Raw genomic sequence first — 16,530 nt, 5'->3', positions numbered from 1 at the left:
TACTGCAAGCACACTTTAATTATCTTGACTCCTGTGCCGGCCGAAAACGGCCTTGACCAACATTGTCCTTTGTTCCACTTCTGACGTCAGCACCATTGACCATAATTGGCATTACTTCTACTCAAGGTCCGCAACAGGAAAAGATCTTTCCAATAATGCCCAGATCAGAGTGATTGGGTTAACTGAACTTGAAATACGCGCGAAAAGGCTTCGAAATTTGAGTGAAAAAACTTGGAAAAAAATTTCTTCGATTAAGCTTCGCCATGTCATATTATGAATATCGCAAAGATATATTTTTTCGTCTAACAAGGCAAAAACTACAAGATGCGGTTCTTACCTCAGTCAGGAGCAAATCACTAAGAGCATGCAACTACCCTACATTCTGGTCATGGCGTTTTCACAGACCGATCAATTTTTTTTTTGAATTTACCAGGAATTCAGACCCCCACAGAAACTTCAGTGACTAATCACAAGCAGGGACTTTATTCTTAACTGACGTCATCATTACACCGGTAGAAGTGATGGGCTCCTGATGTGAGGTCGGCCACTTTTTCCCTTACCGATGCGCGCCCATGTAGACCGAAACCGACCTATCTCGCGGGAAAAGAAGCCTAAAAATAGACCGGTCTGTAAAAATGCCATGACCTAGGTTTACTATGGGAGTTGCACACTCCTAGTGATGGATTCCAGCCTCAGTAGAGTTCCCTTTGAAAAGTGCATGGCACCTACGAAACATTTGGGTGTTTCACGCAATTCCAGGAAAACTGATGATCATATAACGTATCTGTTTGGCGGTATGCGAGATGGGTTTTTAAACCCATAAAAACTATAACGCCGAGATACCGAATGTAAGCATCTTCAGGTTTAAACATGATTTGCACTCTTCGGCAAGTGGAGTGAAAGACTTTTTTTTCAAATCAATGTCGGGATATGGAATGGAAAACAGTGAATCGCGATTCCTCTTTAACTCTCCCTCAGAAGCTAAAAGTAGCTCAAGAAGCCCGAAATACGCATCCATAGCTACAGGTCACAAAATCAACCCGTTCAGATTTATTCCTTGTTATACTCAGTGCTTCATTCCCCCCAGCAGGGTAACGTGATACGCGTAAATTGTCTAGCTTGATGCGCTATGGACATCCGTGTTATCAATCAAACAAAATCAAACCAAGTTTTACCGAACAGTCTCGAGTTTATTTTGGACTGGTTGAAATAAATGACAGCCGATTAGTTTTTCTCACCACAGTGAAGTACGCACTGGAAAAAGTCGATACTGAAACAGTAGGCGAGTCTCTCAAAATTCCGAGAAAAAGTATCATTATAAAATCGAGAGAAGTTTTAACGGATTTAAATCAAGCTGTATAACAACGAATGAGTTCGAGTTTGATCGGTAAGTGATGTTGCTTGTACAGAACATCCCAAAACTGACTTCCTTATAGGTCGTACAGCAAAGCCATGCAGTTCATGTACACGGTAAAGAACATTTGTTTGTAGTGTCATGGTACGATTTAAAGTTCTACTTGGTGTCGGTTGGTGGGCAGTTTCTTTGTCAACTAAATATAAAGGTCCGTTCTTGATCATTGTAGTCTATTCATAGGCTTGAAGGTAGGGAATCGAAGAACTGGTCGGGCGGGTCATATAGCATTTCCTAAGGCAAATCACTAATAGACTGCTAGCAGGGAACTCCGCGTCTTAACTCGGCCAAGCATTACATCATTTGAGGAGGTTTTTGTGATATCTCGAATAATATGTTAAATGTTATCAGTGGAAGCCCAAATAATGCATTGTTTTAAACAAAATAACGAATAACTTACCGTTGCGCAGTAGTCTGTGTTCAGTCGTTCGTTCTTCCAAACAAAAACTGTAGAGGTGCGTCTTTGTTTTACTGCTTATAACTGTGTTGCTCGCATAAATTATCCATCCTTAGAACCATTTCAGTTTTGCAGCATCTGACGTGCCAAGCGGAAACAAAAGAAACGAAGTGTTTGTCTGCGCGTGATCTTTGCAGAAGATCATTTAAAAACCAGAAATATGATTAATAAGGACATAAGTATAGAGCATGAGCAAGAACTTGGTAAGAAAGGAAAACTTTTTTTCAGATAAATTACCGGTAAAAAATGACTCGAGGAGGAGTGGGCGTGTACAATTCTTACTAAAAAAAACTCTTCTTCATGATGTAAACACGTATTTAAACACTAAGTAATTGTAGTCAGGAGATGACACTTTCAGTTTCTGGTTTGTCACTGACTGTTTTTAAGACGTTTCAGTTAGTTCTTAGACCTTCTTCAGATGAAACTGAAAAGTTTTACACGTGATTCAATATACGAGCGCCCTTGGAAGGTTACGTCTAAAACATAAAAAAAACATAGCGCACGTGAGTCGCGCACTACATTTCTAAGTTTCTAAGCGCGTTCGTTTAACGAGCTGTCTTTTTGAGAAGAAAAGAGAAGAGAAGACGAGAAGAGATATTCCATATCTAAAAAGGAACTATGCATTATTTTGTTTATCATATAGACACACTAATAACGACGTTTTGGACGATTTTCCGAAGATTTCCGACCAATTTCTGAAGATTTCCGATCAAAGATTCTCCTTCCGAACAATTTCCGAAAATGTGGAAGATTACTGAAGATTGCCGAAGACTTTCGAGGAAGATTCGAAGATGTTTCGATCGCACACCAACAAATTTATGTACAGTTTAAGGTTCAAACATGGTATCAGTGAAGTCATCAATATCTTCACAAGGATATGGAAAATACGCCATCCGAGTCCCGGATGTAGTTTCGTATGAATTTTACGAGTGGTGTATTTTCCAGTAAAACACTCGTGTCTATATAATAAGAAAACTTTCAGTTTCAACTGATGAAGTTGTAAGCACTAAACGAAGCGTGTTGATAAAGAACAACTTTAAGAACAGTCAGTGGCAAACTGGTAACTTACCATGTAACCGGGGGGGAGTGTGCTCCCTATAATAGCCTATACGGGGGGGTTCCGCCCGAAATGAGTACGTTTCTCAGGCCACAGGGATATAAAAGGGTAGGGATTACACAAGTTGAGGTATATGAAAGGGTGGGGAAATGGGAGTATCTTGACTCCTGCCGGAACATGAGGTGAATATAAATACTCGATTTTTGGTTAACAACTCTTCTGGTAATGCTTGATGTTTTTTCGTAATGTTTTTCATTAACTTCATTCCAAGGGTTTAGAAAACGGGTGCAGTGCTCTTAAGAAGGTGTGTGAAAGGGATGCCTTGTTCAATAATAGGTATCCAAATAGGGTAGTTTTTCTGTCAAAATGGTATACAAAAGGGTAAGAGGCTGGACCTCCGGCCAGAGCTTCCCCGTTAAAAACGTACTAGAGTAACATAAGCCTGCAGTGCAGGAGTATTTTGACGAGCGAGCGCACGCATTTTGATAAGGCAAGCGCCACCTTGGATTCAAACTCGCAAGAGACGAAAAGTGGTCCTAAGGTGTAGGAGTACCGATAACACGTGAACACACGGAAAACGCCTGCATTGCAGGCTAGAGTACCATGCAAAACCTTTCTTATGAAAATAAGTTTGATTTGCATAAACATGAACTTATATGCAGAACTCATTTTCGTATGAATGGTTTCGTACGAAGACTCGTTTTTACACAGAGGCGAAAGGCAATCGCAAATGGCCTATTGGCCTGTTCAGAAAATATCGCGCGAGACTATGTTTAGCACGCGCGTGAGTCCCGCGATGCGTTTCTCCAATTTTGCATGTCGCCCTCTAACAGTGCGCGTTTAACGTGCTGCCTTTTTTGAATCACGTGTAAAGCCTTTCAGATTCAACCCATAAACCGTTAAGTACTAAACGAAACGTGTTCAGGTAACATCTTAAAAACAGTCAGTGACAAATTAGTAACTTATAATGTAAGCAGGTCTTTGCTCGCGCTTTGAACACCCACCCGGCGATCAACCACCAGTCCCTCATTGCCGCTTGTAGATTTGATCGAGGAGACGCAAATTTTAAAAAAAAAAAAAATTCAGTTAACGATTCTTCACGTTGATACTGGTTTGGAAACAGTCGGCATCATTACTAAGGACGCCGTGTATTTCGATAGAAGCAAATAATATGCTTCTGATTTTGATAGTAGATCAATCAGCATGATTTATGTTTTAAAAGAAAAGAAAGTTTAAAAAACCCGAATTTTTAGCAAGTCGTCTTGATGAGAGCACATAGTGCGTGTAAGCAAACAATTTATCCTTACGTTTTAAAGAGATTGCGACAACACTGACAAACTCGTTGAAGGTCCCCCATTGTGGCCGCCATGTTGAAGGCTTGGGCGCCAAGCATGACTCAAGTTTAGATGCAAATAAATTTTCATTAAATAGCACTGCACTAACAGCGAGCTAAGGTAGCCGAATGCTGTGTTAGATGATTCGCGAGTTAATTAATCGTTTGAAATTAATCCGAAAAACAGCAAGATATTTGTTTACCTGAAATATTAGGGAGTTTAAGCAAACTACGACGACGGCGGCAAACAGAATGTCACCAAACATAAGGTTTAATGAGCAAAACAATGGCTGTGCACGTGCGTTATAAATCTTTGTACATTTCTTTGCCGTCCTCTGCACAACAACAACAACATGAAATGAACAAGTTCTGTGTAGTCTGAGGAAGGCGAACGACAACGGCTAATTTTCGTAATTCCATTTGAAATTGAACGCTGTCGTTACATGGTTAGCCTGTGCACGTTTTCAGAGCCATTGGGGTACTGAACAGATCAAGATAATCGCGAATTTCGCTGGTAAAATAAAAATTGATTTTTGACTCGACGCAGTCCTCGGCGTCGCCGTCGTCGTTGCTTAAGCCGCCTATTTAGTCATCATGGCGCTCTCCGACCCACGCAATTGACATAAAACCCATGATGGCAATTTCTAAACAGGCCATTTCATAGATATGGCGCTGTGTTGTCCATCCAATGGGTTGATCTCCCTGTACTTCTTAATATCTACACGTTACTTCGCTGCGACTCGATTAACGCGAGCTTTTTCAAACACTGTAACAACGTAACCCTTATTATGCAAAATCCCGGTGCAAAATCGATACATCAAACAACGGTTTTTTCTCGCCTAGTCAGGGATTCTTTATAAGCTTTCAAACACAGATAGATTACCTTATAAATGATAAAAAAACAGTTTTCTTCTTCTGTCTCTGTTGATTTTTACTTTCAACAGTGTTTTCTCGGATCCTGAGCTTTCATAAATCAGCCTCAAACTACATCATAATACAGGTGAACTGCATAAAAATAAGTATGTAAAGTTACATGTGCGCAGTGACGTCACAACATGGCGGCTGACATTGTTTCAAAGAAAATAATGACTAACATCCTGTTGCGCAGAACACAACCAAGACATGTTTGCTTCACTGCGCGATGGTTTCCAAGATTTATAATCTAGCTTAATCTGATATATGCGTCAGCAGATCACATTAGTAAGGGGATACTCATATAAAAAGCACGGGCTGCTCGTCGGATATTTTGATAAGAACAAAAGTGTGCAGCTCTCGTACGCTTGTAATTCTCTTCATAGTTAGCAGCTGTTATTGTTTTAGGGCTAGGGGCATTGTTTCTGTTGCTTGTTCTATTCTTCTCTCAAGGGGTATCAAGCCATTCATGTGAGACCTTACGAGAGCTGCTACCTCACCCGAGAAAAACCCCTAAGAGTTACCAAGATCCTGTTTTGTGGGCGTGGCTTGCAATTTCTTCTCCTCTAAGAGATACCAATTCTTACATAACTCATTAAAGCCTGTCCTATTTCTTCGGTTCAATACTCGGAAAGGTGCCGAAACAGTTCCCACTGTGGACCTTTTGAGGCTTAACACCCTAAGAGGCACCAAACCCATTTTTTTAACCCCTAAAAGGTGCGACAAGCACCCCCCCCGTCCTTTTTATATGGGAGGCCCCCTCCGGGTGTTAATCAATGAGAAAGGAGAAAGGAGTGACCACAGCGTATGATAATAAAAACATCAACCAACTTTATTTAAAGAGCCTCCACCAATTACGTTGGCCCCTTTACAATTGACTTTAAAAGTAAAATATAAAACTACGGAAAAGATATTACAATATATCAAAGATATAAGAAAGCAAATGTATTATAAACGTATCAATGTAAGTAGCAATCATACAAATGTCGTCGACAGCAAATTAACGATCGTGACATGGTAGCAAAAAGTGTTTTAATATATGTGTTTACTTTTCGTAAGACTACCTAAGCTAAGTCATCGTTACATCTTGCAAATGAAAATAACATGGGATATTCCTACAGGCAGAAGAGACAAAAATTGACCTTTCACAAGCGCGGCCGAGGCACTGAACTTTATTTACACTTCTTATTTTTTTTTTGTTTCTTTTTTTTTTTTTACTACGGCTTACTAAAATATTTGATTGTAACTGAAATAAGTTCATAAGGGAGATGGGACCCTGCGCGCGCACTGATTGGTAAAAAAAAGCCATGTTTTATCAGAATATAAAACAGAAAAAGCCTGTTTTATTGCTTTTGCCACATTACCTCTAGTCAACATTTTTGTTAGAGATGGAGAAAAACATTTTCTTTGTTACTACTCGCGGCGTGTAAAATCTATATCATAAAGCAAATAAAAAAAACCTAAGCCGAGAATTACACTGTGATAAAACACACCGGACATCTGAAAACTCTCGAGAAATGTAGAAAACACTCGCCTGCGAGTCGTGTTTTCTACATCTCCGTGTTCTCAAATGCCCGTCGTGTTTTATCACAGTGTAATACACGGCGTGTAAAACTTTAACACTGGGCTGTTTTACAAGGAGGAAAGCTTTGTATAGTAGGAGGGTTTATCAATAACAGAGAACCATTTACTTAGTACACGAAAAATCTTGGGCAACAGGGTGCCCCTTGGTGGAACAGACCTTGTTTTGAAGGCATGGAGAATATATCACTACCCACCCCTAGCCGGGATAAAAAGAGACATAGAGAGAATGAGCAAACTCCAGGTGGCCAATGTCTGCTGCGGTAAGAATGGAGGGCTCTTCTGATATAAACGCTAAGTAAAGGCTGGTTCGAGGAGGATAGGGTTAACCGTTCCACCAGCGACGATGTTTTCCAATGTAAACCAGCCACATGTTGATTTACTTTATCTTAACGACCCAAGGTTTTCAAAAAAGTTCATGGAAAAACTTGCTGAATCTCTTGCCAGTGATCTTCAGTTCTGTCCTAAGCTCAAAATGACGATTCTCCCGTCTTATTGCCATACATTTCCGTTGATCTTAGCTCTGAGAATTTAAGAGTTCATCAAGACAATATCTCCTAGTTGATGATTTTCGTTCTTCTCATCACCTGTTTGTTTAAAAATTTGATGGTCTTGTAAAGGGAAATCAGGACTTCATCACTTATTACTGACTATTTACTTAGTCACTGGTCACTTGTTACTACTTTCCTATCACATAAATCAGTCTTGTCACGGAGTTATTCCACTCAAAAATTAAAATTTCACTTTGCCTCAAACTTGTTCGTACTCGGGACACAAGTCGAGGGGAAAATGCCTCGTGACGATCATCTTGGATTTCAGTGTCAGACCCAAGTACAAGGCTGATGCAAAACGTGTTCTGTAAGAACAGGAAAACAACCAGTTACTGTGAGTAAGCAAAAGACTCACTCGCCAACTGAAATGGCTTCCTTCTTGATGTAAACAGGGTAAAGTCCCGCAGGGACTCCTATGTAAATAGGACGGGGGTGCTTGTGGGAAATTTTGAAAAGATTCCCTAAGAGGTACCAAGATCCTATTTTGTAGGCGCGGCTTGAAATGTTGTCAGCTCTAAGAGGTACCAATTCTAAATCAACGCATACACTGACACTCCCGCCGTACGACGTATGAGGCTAAACACCCTAAAAGGTACCAAAACCGCTGTTTTAAACCCTAAAAGGTACGACAAGCACCCCCGTCCCCTCCGGGGGTGGGTGGGGTAAAGTAGCCTCAGTTAAGCCTTCATTAGAAATTAGAAACGCCACTTTCTCAGTTCTATAAAGCTAATTCTGGTTCTAAAAGATAACACCAAAAAGGTTTGGGTTTTGCTTGGGGCGATCCGAAAGACTAAAACAAGTGCTTATCGGCCATGGATTAACAAACTAACGTGATTTTATAGCACTGAGAAATAAGCAAGTGGTTGCTATCGACTGTTATAAAATACCAGAGATATCACGCGCACTCTGATTGGTCAATAGAGTTGACAAATAATTATTCCATTGTACCGTTAAAAAAACAGTTTCTGAATCTGGCAGCAGTAAAGGATAGGACGCAAAATTGACTATTACAGACGATTTTATTGTAATCACTGGTGAACTATTGATTAGAAAATAATTTGAATGCAAAGTTCTTCTTCAGTTCGAATTTGAGTGCAAAGTTCATATCTTTGCATTTTTATCCGACTTTGAAAAGGTACCACGTCGCTTTCTATCATTGGCCAACCTTTTTACTGCAATACATAGGCCTGGCTGCTAAAATCCAACCATCAGAAGCTTAACCCAGTCGAGAGTTTATCACATGGTGAAAACTCCTTCCATTTACAAAGCACTTTTCTGACAATGCATTGCACGCCCTCGAAATTAAATTGTTTCATATTAAAAGACAAACGCAATGTTTTCCACATTCCTTTCAATAGAATATTATAGATTAGCGAAAAAATGAAAAGATTCGATATTTTAAGGCTGGTAATATTAATGATTTGTTTTCGCTTGCAAGGTTCTCAAACCTTCGTGAAAATTCAGTGGTGCCTCAAATGATAATTTTAACGGAATTTCGTTCCTTGCATTTTTTTTCTCAGATGAAAATATAGTTACCCGAAAAAGTATGCAGTGATTCTTGTTAACCTCTCGCTTATCCTCCGAAAATTAACATATGAGCAGAATTCAATCCTCCACCCTTGACGTGCTCTTTCATGTCCAGGGACACATCCTCAAATAGATGGAGCAATCTTCAAACAGAATTGGCATGATTTGCCGGGATCTTGCTACTTCTAATGAAATGCAAGTTAAGGGATACTGGCTTCAAAACGCAAAAATTACAAAGTTATTCTCTTACCTGAAAACTCACCCTTATTTTCCAAACTCAAATGACACGTTATCTCCAATCAGCATAAATGGTGCCCACTGCCTCACTTTAGACCAGCCGTTACTCCGCATCCATTTCATGGCCTCGTGAAGAGATTCACTGGCACTCTCTCCACCAACAAGATGCTCGTAGAAACGACTCATGAACTGCTCTGTTGCTTTGTCATCAAGGGCCCACAATGCCACTAACACTGAGCGTGCACCGGATCCTAAGAACGCTCGAGAAATTCCGATAACTCCCTCGGCTCTGATCTTCCCACGTCCACTGTGACAACAACTAAGTACAACAAGTTTGGCTTGAAGTTGAACTTCTGAAATGTCAGACATGGTCAAGAGGTATTCTTGTTCTTTGGGAAGTTTGCCAGTAGAGCGTATGGGTGAAAGGGCAATTTCTCCTCTTTCGGCATCACCATGTGCGGCAAAATGTATCAGACCTGCTGAATGTAGCATTTCAAGTACCGTCTTCTTGGTTGCTTTCTCTCCTAACAAAGGCGGAACGCTCAGCAGTCGGCCAATCATTTCTGCCTCCTTTCTCGCAAAGGGCAATGGTTTGAAGGTTGTACGACGACCATTGTAACGCACTCTACCAACCTCGGGATCACCGACTATCAGAACACCACACTGACTGTGATAGTCAGTAGGACTGTCATGGATGCATTTGAGAGTTGTCAAGGAAGGAATAGTGCGAATCCTAAACGTGTCTGATAAGTACTTTCCACTGTCATCAAGTAAAGCTGGAAATGGAACATGGTACAGGTGGCGATCGGGAACAATGACGATCTCGGAGCCTTCAAGTAAGTCAACCACAGGAGCGATGATCATATTGTAGAACAAGATTAGATTCAGTTCGGAATCATCCTCATCCCTTCCTTGTCGCAAAGTTGCGAGCTCCTCCTCATGAGAGACATCTGGTTTTGGCTCAATGTCATTTAAAGATCGATCTTCGCAATCCTCTTCAGGTAAAATACCAAAGCTGCGGAGGCTTTTAGCAAAAAAATCATCCAAGCTGTCAGATGATCCGGCAGCGATGTTGCTTTCATTTACTGTTATTGATCGAAAATGGATGACTCCGCTTGTTTTGAGAATCCACAAAAACATTTTCCTTCCATAATAAGAAATGTACAGACAAGAGCAGTAGCTTTCATGTTTCATAATATACTCTATGCCAATCCAAGATTGTGGATCAGAAGATATTTGCCTTTCAACAGAGTACAGTCTTACCATCAAATCTGCCAAGGCCCTAGCACGTGCCAGCTCTGTAACATAAAGGGCTTTGTTAGGATTCCCCCAGAAAACAAAGAGGGCAGCAAGATCCCGATAAGGTAGGCTGCGAACATCTGAAAGTGATACTTTAAATTGATCGTTGTCTCTTAGAAAAGCACGCAAACGTTCGCTTTTTTCCATACTCAAGACCAGATATTCAAATGCTCCCTGGATCTTCTCTTGGGTTATCTTCACCGTTGTTAGTGTACAAAGACATGCAAACTCTTTGTCTAGGTTTCCAATATCTTGACTAATTGAAAGTGCCTTCTTGAGATAACCTTCAGCAACGACAGGTTCACCAATAAAATGAAACAATGATCCTAAGTTCAAGTAATCTGTTACTTCTCCTGCTCTGTCACCAATTTCTTTTCTTATCACAAGTCCTTTCAGATAATATTGTTTAGCTTTGTCATATTCACCAAGAGATTGAAACAAATATCCTAAGTTTCCGTAACAGCTTGCTTCTCCTGCTCTGTAACCAATTTCAACTGTGATTGCAAGTGCTTTGTCAAAGTTTTCTTTGGCTTCCTCGTATTCACCACGAGATAGAAACTTAGTTCCTAAGTTTATGTAATCTGCTGTTTCTCCTTTTCTGTCACCAATTTCACTACTGATCGCAAGTGCTTTCTCATAATGTTCTTTAGCTCTGCCATATTCATAAGCATGTTGAAACACAGTTCCTAAGTTTCCGTAACAGCTTGCTTCTCCTTTTCTGTGACCAATTTCTTTCTTGATTGCAAGTGCTCTCTCAAGATATTCTACAGCTTTGTCACATTCTCCAAGAGATTGAAAGCTAACCCCTAAGTTTCCGCAATCTGCTGCCTCTCCTTTTTTGTCACCAATTTCAATTCTGATCGCAAGTGCTTTCTCAAGATATTCTTTAGCTTTGCCATATTCACCAAGAGAGTGAAACACAGTTCCTAAGTTTCCGTAACAGGTTGCTTCTTCTGCTCTGTCATGAATTTCAATTCCGATCGTTAGTGCTTTCTCAAGATACTCTTTAGCTTTGTCATATTCACCAAGAGACTGAAAAATAATTCCTAAGTTCACGAAATTTGTTAATACTCCTTTTCTGTCGCCAATTTCTATTCTAACGGTTAGTGCTTTCTCAATATATTCTTTAGCTTTGTGATATTCCCCAAGAGCTTGAAAGACAATTCCTAACTCTCCGTAACAGCTTGCTTCTCCTGCTCTGTCACGAATTTCAATTGTAATTGCCAGTGCTTTCCCAAGATATTCTATAGCTTTATCGTATTCACCAAGAGATGAAACCACAGCTCCTAAGTTTCCGTAAGCGGCTGATTCCCCTTTCCTGTCACCGATTTCTCTCGTGATATTTATCGCTTTCTCATAAAGTTTTCCTGCCTCTGGATATTTAAATTGTTTTTCATAAATCATGGCTAGTTTTAATAATAGAATTCCTTCATCTTCCCCTGTTTCTCCACGATTTTGATAAATGTCAAGAAGTTGCCTGCCGTATTTTATGGCATTTGTATAATCAGAGGTAAGACAATACGCCATGAAGATTGTTTCATAGACAGCAATGCTAACTAATTGAACAAACTGCTCCTTCTTTTTTTCCAGCACCTCATTATTTACGAAAATCAAGCATTCTTTACTGACCTCAATGGCTTTTACACCCCGACCGGTGTTGAGAAGGAAAGTTGCAATAGCCATGCCAACACAAATGACTTCGGAAACGTAGTCTAGATTGTTCATTTTGTCCTCCTCTATAAGCCCTGTGAAAAGAAAATACCACTCAAGCTCTATAGTGTAAAATAACATTATACTTTTGTACTTCTCTCCATCTACGTATATAAATGAGTACCGGCGAACTTAATGCTAGAGGTAAACCTGCTATGGGCTCCTAGCTAACCGTTTTATGCAGAATGGGACACGCTGGCTCGACTCAGATTAGAAGATGTTTACCTCCCGTTCAAACTTTATCAAACCTTACCATTATAAAGAAAATAACCTGAAGAAATCCTAAATCCGCCCTTTCTCCACTCAATGTGTTATCGACCGTGAATAGGAGGAATCAGTACTGCGAGCACACTTCAATTATCCTGGCTCCTGTGCCAGCCGAAACCGGCCTTGACGAGCATTGTCCTTTGTTCCACTTCCGACCTCATCAACTAGCACCACGTATATTCAAGTTCTGCCGGAGGAAAAAATCTCTCCAATGATACCCAGATCAGAGTGACTGGGTCAATTGAACTTAAAATACGCGCAAAAATGCTTCGAAATTTGAATGAAAAACTTGGAGGAAAATTTCTTCGATTAAACTTCGGTATGTAATATTTTGAATATCGCAAAACTCTACTTTTCAACTAACAAGGCAAATAGTATAAGATAAGCTTCTTAAATCAGTAGAGTTCCCCTTGAAAAGTGCATGGAACCTACGAAACATTTGGGTCTTTCCGGCGAAATTCCAAAATAAAACCAGATGATTGTATCACAAATGCATGTGTTTGGCGCGTACAAGAGATGGGTTTTAACTCCCTGGGGGGGGGGGGGGGAGAGGGTGATACTACCAAACAAATTGAGTAGGGGTGTGCGGCCCGCTTCCCAAAACCCTTACCCTCTTTATGACCAAAATCTGCGATATTCCCTGCCCTATTTGTGACCTGACCAAAAATTCGAAACCCTTTGCATGACCTGACCGTTAAATCTAAACCCCGTTTCAGACCTGCGTTATAATTAGTTCCCTAGGTCAGACCAATGTTAAATTACCATAAACATAATTTGTGAAGGGCTTTTGTTGATTTTCTTTTCGATACCCTTTTTATGACCAAAACAGCTGAAAAACCCTACCCTTTGGATCTGCAAATACCTACATAGCCCATATCAGGGAGTACCCCCACCCCGGGTTTAAACTCTACAACGTCGAGATACCGATTGTAAACATCTTCAGGTTTAAACATGATTTGCACTCTCCGGCAAGTGGAATGCGGGACGCTTTTAAAATTAAAGCCGAATGAAAAACCGTGAATCGCGATTCCTCTTTGAACTCTCCCTTAGGAGCTAAAAGTAGCTCAAGAAGCCCGAAATACACATCCATAGCTACAGGTCACAAAATCAACCTGTTCAGATTTATTCCTTGTTGTATTCAGTGCCTCATTCCCCCCCAACAGGGTAACGTGATACGCGTAAATTGTCTAGCTTGATGCGCCATGGACACCCGTGTTGTCAATCAAACAAAGTCAAACCAAGTTCTACCCAGCAGGTTCGAGTAATTTGGACTGGTTGAAATAAATGAGAGATTAGTTTTTCTTACCACAGTGAAGTTCGCACTGGAAAAAGTCGAAACTGAAACAGTCGGCTTGTCTCTCGCAACTCCGAGAAAAAGTCATTACAAAATCGAGATAAGTTTTCATGGAGCTAAATTAAGCTTTATAACAACGAATGAATTCGAGTTTATCGGTAGGTGATGTTGCTTGTACAGAACATCCCAAAACTGACTTCCGTAAAGGTCGTACAGCAAAGCCATGCAGTACATGTACACGGTAAAGAACATTTGGTTGTAGTATCATGCTACGATTTAAAGTTCTACTTAGTGTCGGTAGGTGGGCAGTTTCTTTGTCAACTAACTATAAAGGTGCGTTCTTGATCATTGTAGTCTATTCATAAGCCTGAATGTAGGAAATCCGAAGAACTGGTCGGGCGGGTCATGTAGCATTTCCAGGGCAAGTCACTAATAGACTGCTAGCAGATTTGTGCTAGCAGAGGTTTTAAATCCGGGAAATCCCAGCGTACCTTGACCCGACAAAGCGTTACATCATTTGAGGAGGTTTTTTTGATATCTCGAATATGTTAAATGTTAGCAGTGGAAGCCCAAAAAATGCATTGTTTAAAAAAAACAATAACGACTAACTTACCGTTGCGCAGTAACCTGTATTCAGCCGTTCGTTCTTATAAACAAAAACTGTAGAGGTGCGCTGTGTGTTACTGCTTATAACTGTGTTGCTAGCATAAATTATCCATCCTTAAAACCATTTCAGTTTCGCAGCATCTGACGTGCCAAGCGGAAACAAAATAAACGAAATTTCTGTCTGCGCGTGATCTTTGCAGAAGATCATTTGAAAACCAGAAATATGATTAATAAGGACATAATTATAGAACATGAGGGAGGACTTGGTAAGAAAGGACAACCTTTTTTCATGTAAATTATCGGTAAAAAAATGACTCGAGAAAGAGTGGGCGGGTACAATTCCGACCAAAAAAAAAATTTTTTTCATCATGTAAACATATATTGGAACACTGAGTTATTGTAGTCAGGATATGATATTGTAAACATGTGGCTTGTCATTGACTGTTTTTAAGATGTTACTTCAAGAGTTTCGGTTACTGAGTGCTTTAACCTTCATCATTTGAAACTGGAAAGTTTTACACGTGATTTCATACAGTGGTCACCAACTGGCCATGAAAATTTCACTGTATTAACAAGGTGGCCGCATTATATTGAAGGGATAGGATCAAATTTCATAACTGATCTATTTTAAGTGACTTCTTGACAGACATCACAACTCACCTCTAAGCAGCTGCTCTTTAATAAGCATTCAAAATGTAGGTATGATTTTGAAAAAAGTTGAAAGTTCAATCAAAACCTGTAATAATAACAATAGAAAAATGAACATAATTGGTTCGAGAGGCCGTATTATATTAACGGGGAAATACAGTATTAAAAACAGTTGGGATTTCAGAATGTGACTGTTGGCCGTATTAACAGAGTGGCCGGATTAACGGGGTTTTCTTATGAGAAAATGTATGAGCGTTTCGCCGGGACAAAAAAGACTGGCCGTAAAAACGAGGTGACGTAATTAACGAGGTGACCGTAAGGCGGGGTTCTACTGTACAAGCGCGCGCGCGCTCGTTTTGACACAGAGGCGAAAGGCAATCGCAAATAGCCTATTGGCCTATTCAGAAAACGTCGCGCGAGACTCTGTTTAGCACGCGCGTGAGTTCTGCGATGCGTTTCTTGAATTTTGCATGTCGCCTTCTAAGAGTGCGCGTTTAACGTCCTCCCTTTTTTGAATCACGTGCAAAGCCTTTCAGTTTCAACCCCTAAAACGTTAAGCACTAAACGAAACGTGTTGAAGAAACATCTTTAAAAAAGTCAGTGACAAATTAGTAACTTAGAATGTAAACATGTCTTTGCTCGTGCTTTGAACACCCACCCGGCGATCAACCACCAGTCCCTCACTACCGCTTGTAGATTTGACCGAACAGACGCAAGTTTCAAAAAAAACATTCAGTTAATGAATCTTCACGTCGATACTGGTTTGTAAACAGTCGGCATCATTACTAAGCACGCCGTGTATTTCGACAGAAGCAAATTATATGTTTCTGATTTCGATAATAGATCATTCAGTAAGATTTATGTTTTAAAAGAAAAGAAAGTTTAAAAAACCCGAATTTTTAGCAAGTCGTCTCGATGAGAGTATATAATGGGTGTAAGCAAACAATCTATACTTACGTTTTAAGCAGATTGCGACAACACTGACAAACTCGATGAAGGTCCCCCATTGTGGCCGCCATGTTGAAGGCTTGGGCGCCAAGGATGACTCAAGTTTATATGCAAATTAATTTTCATTGCATAGCACTTCACTAACAGCGAGCTAAGGTAATAGAATTCTATGTTGCATGATTCACGAGTTGAGAAATCCTTTGAAATTAATCCAAAAACGGCAAGATATTTGTTTACTTGAAATATTAGGGAGTTTAAGCAAACCACGACGACGACGGCAAAGAGAATGTTACCAAACATAAGGCTTAATGAGCAAAACAATGGCTGTGCACGTGCGTTATAAATCTTTGTACATTTCTTTGCTGTCCTCTGCAAAACAACAACAACAACAACATGTAATGGGCAAGTTCTGTGTAGTCTGAGGAACGCGAACGACAACGGCTTATCTTTCGTTTTTCCATTCGAAACTGAACGCTGTCGTTGCATGGTTAGCCTGAGCACGGGTTTAGAGCCATTGACGCACTGAACAGATCTAGACAATCGCGAATTTCGCTGGTATAATATAAATTGATTTTTGACTCGACGTGGTCTTCGGCGTCGTCGTCGTCGTTGCTTAAGCCACCTATTTAGTTATCATGGCGCTCTCCGGCCCACGCAATTGACATAAAACCCATGATGGCAATTTCTAAACA

The sequence above is a fragment of the Orbicella franksi genome, chromosome 1 (genome assembly GCF_964199315.1).
Source record: "Orbicella franksi chromosome 1, jaOrbFran1.1, whole genome shotgun sequence".
Lineage (NCBI taxonomy): Eukaryota > Metazoa > Cnidaria > Anthozoa > Scleractinia > Merulinidae > Orbicella > Orbicella franksi.
The sequence above is the reverse complement of the archived record's forward strand: the minus strand, read 5'-3'. Positions refer to the sequence as shown.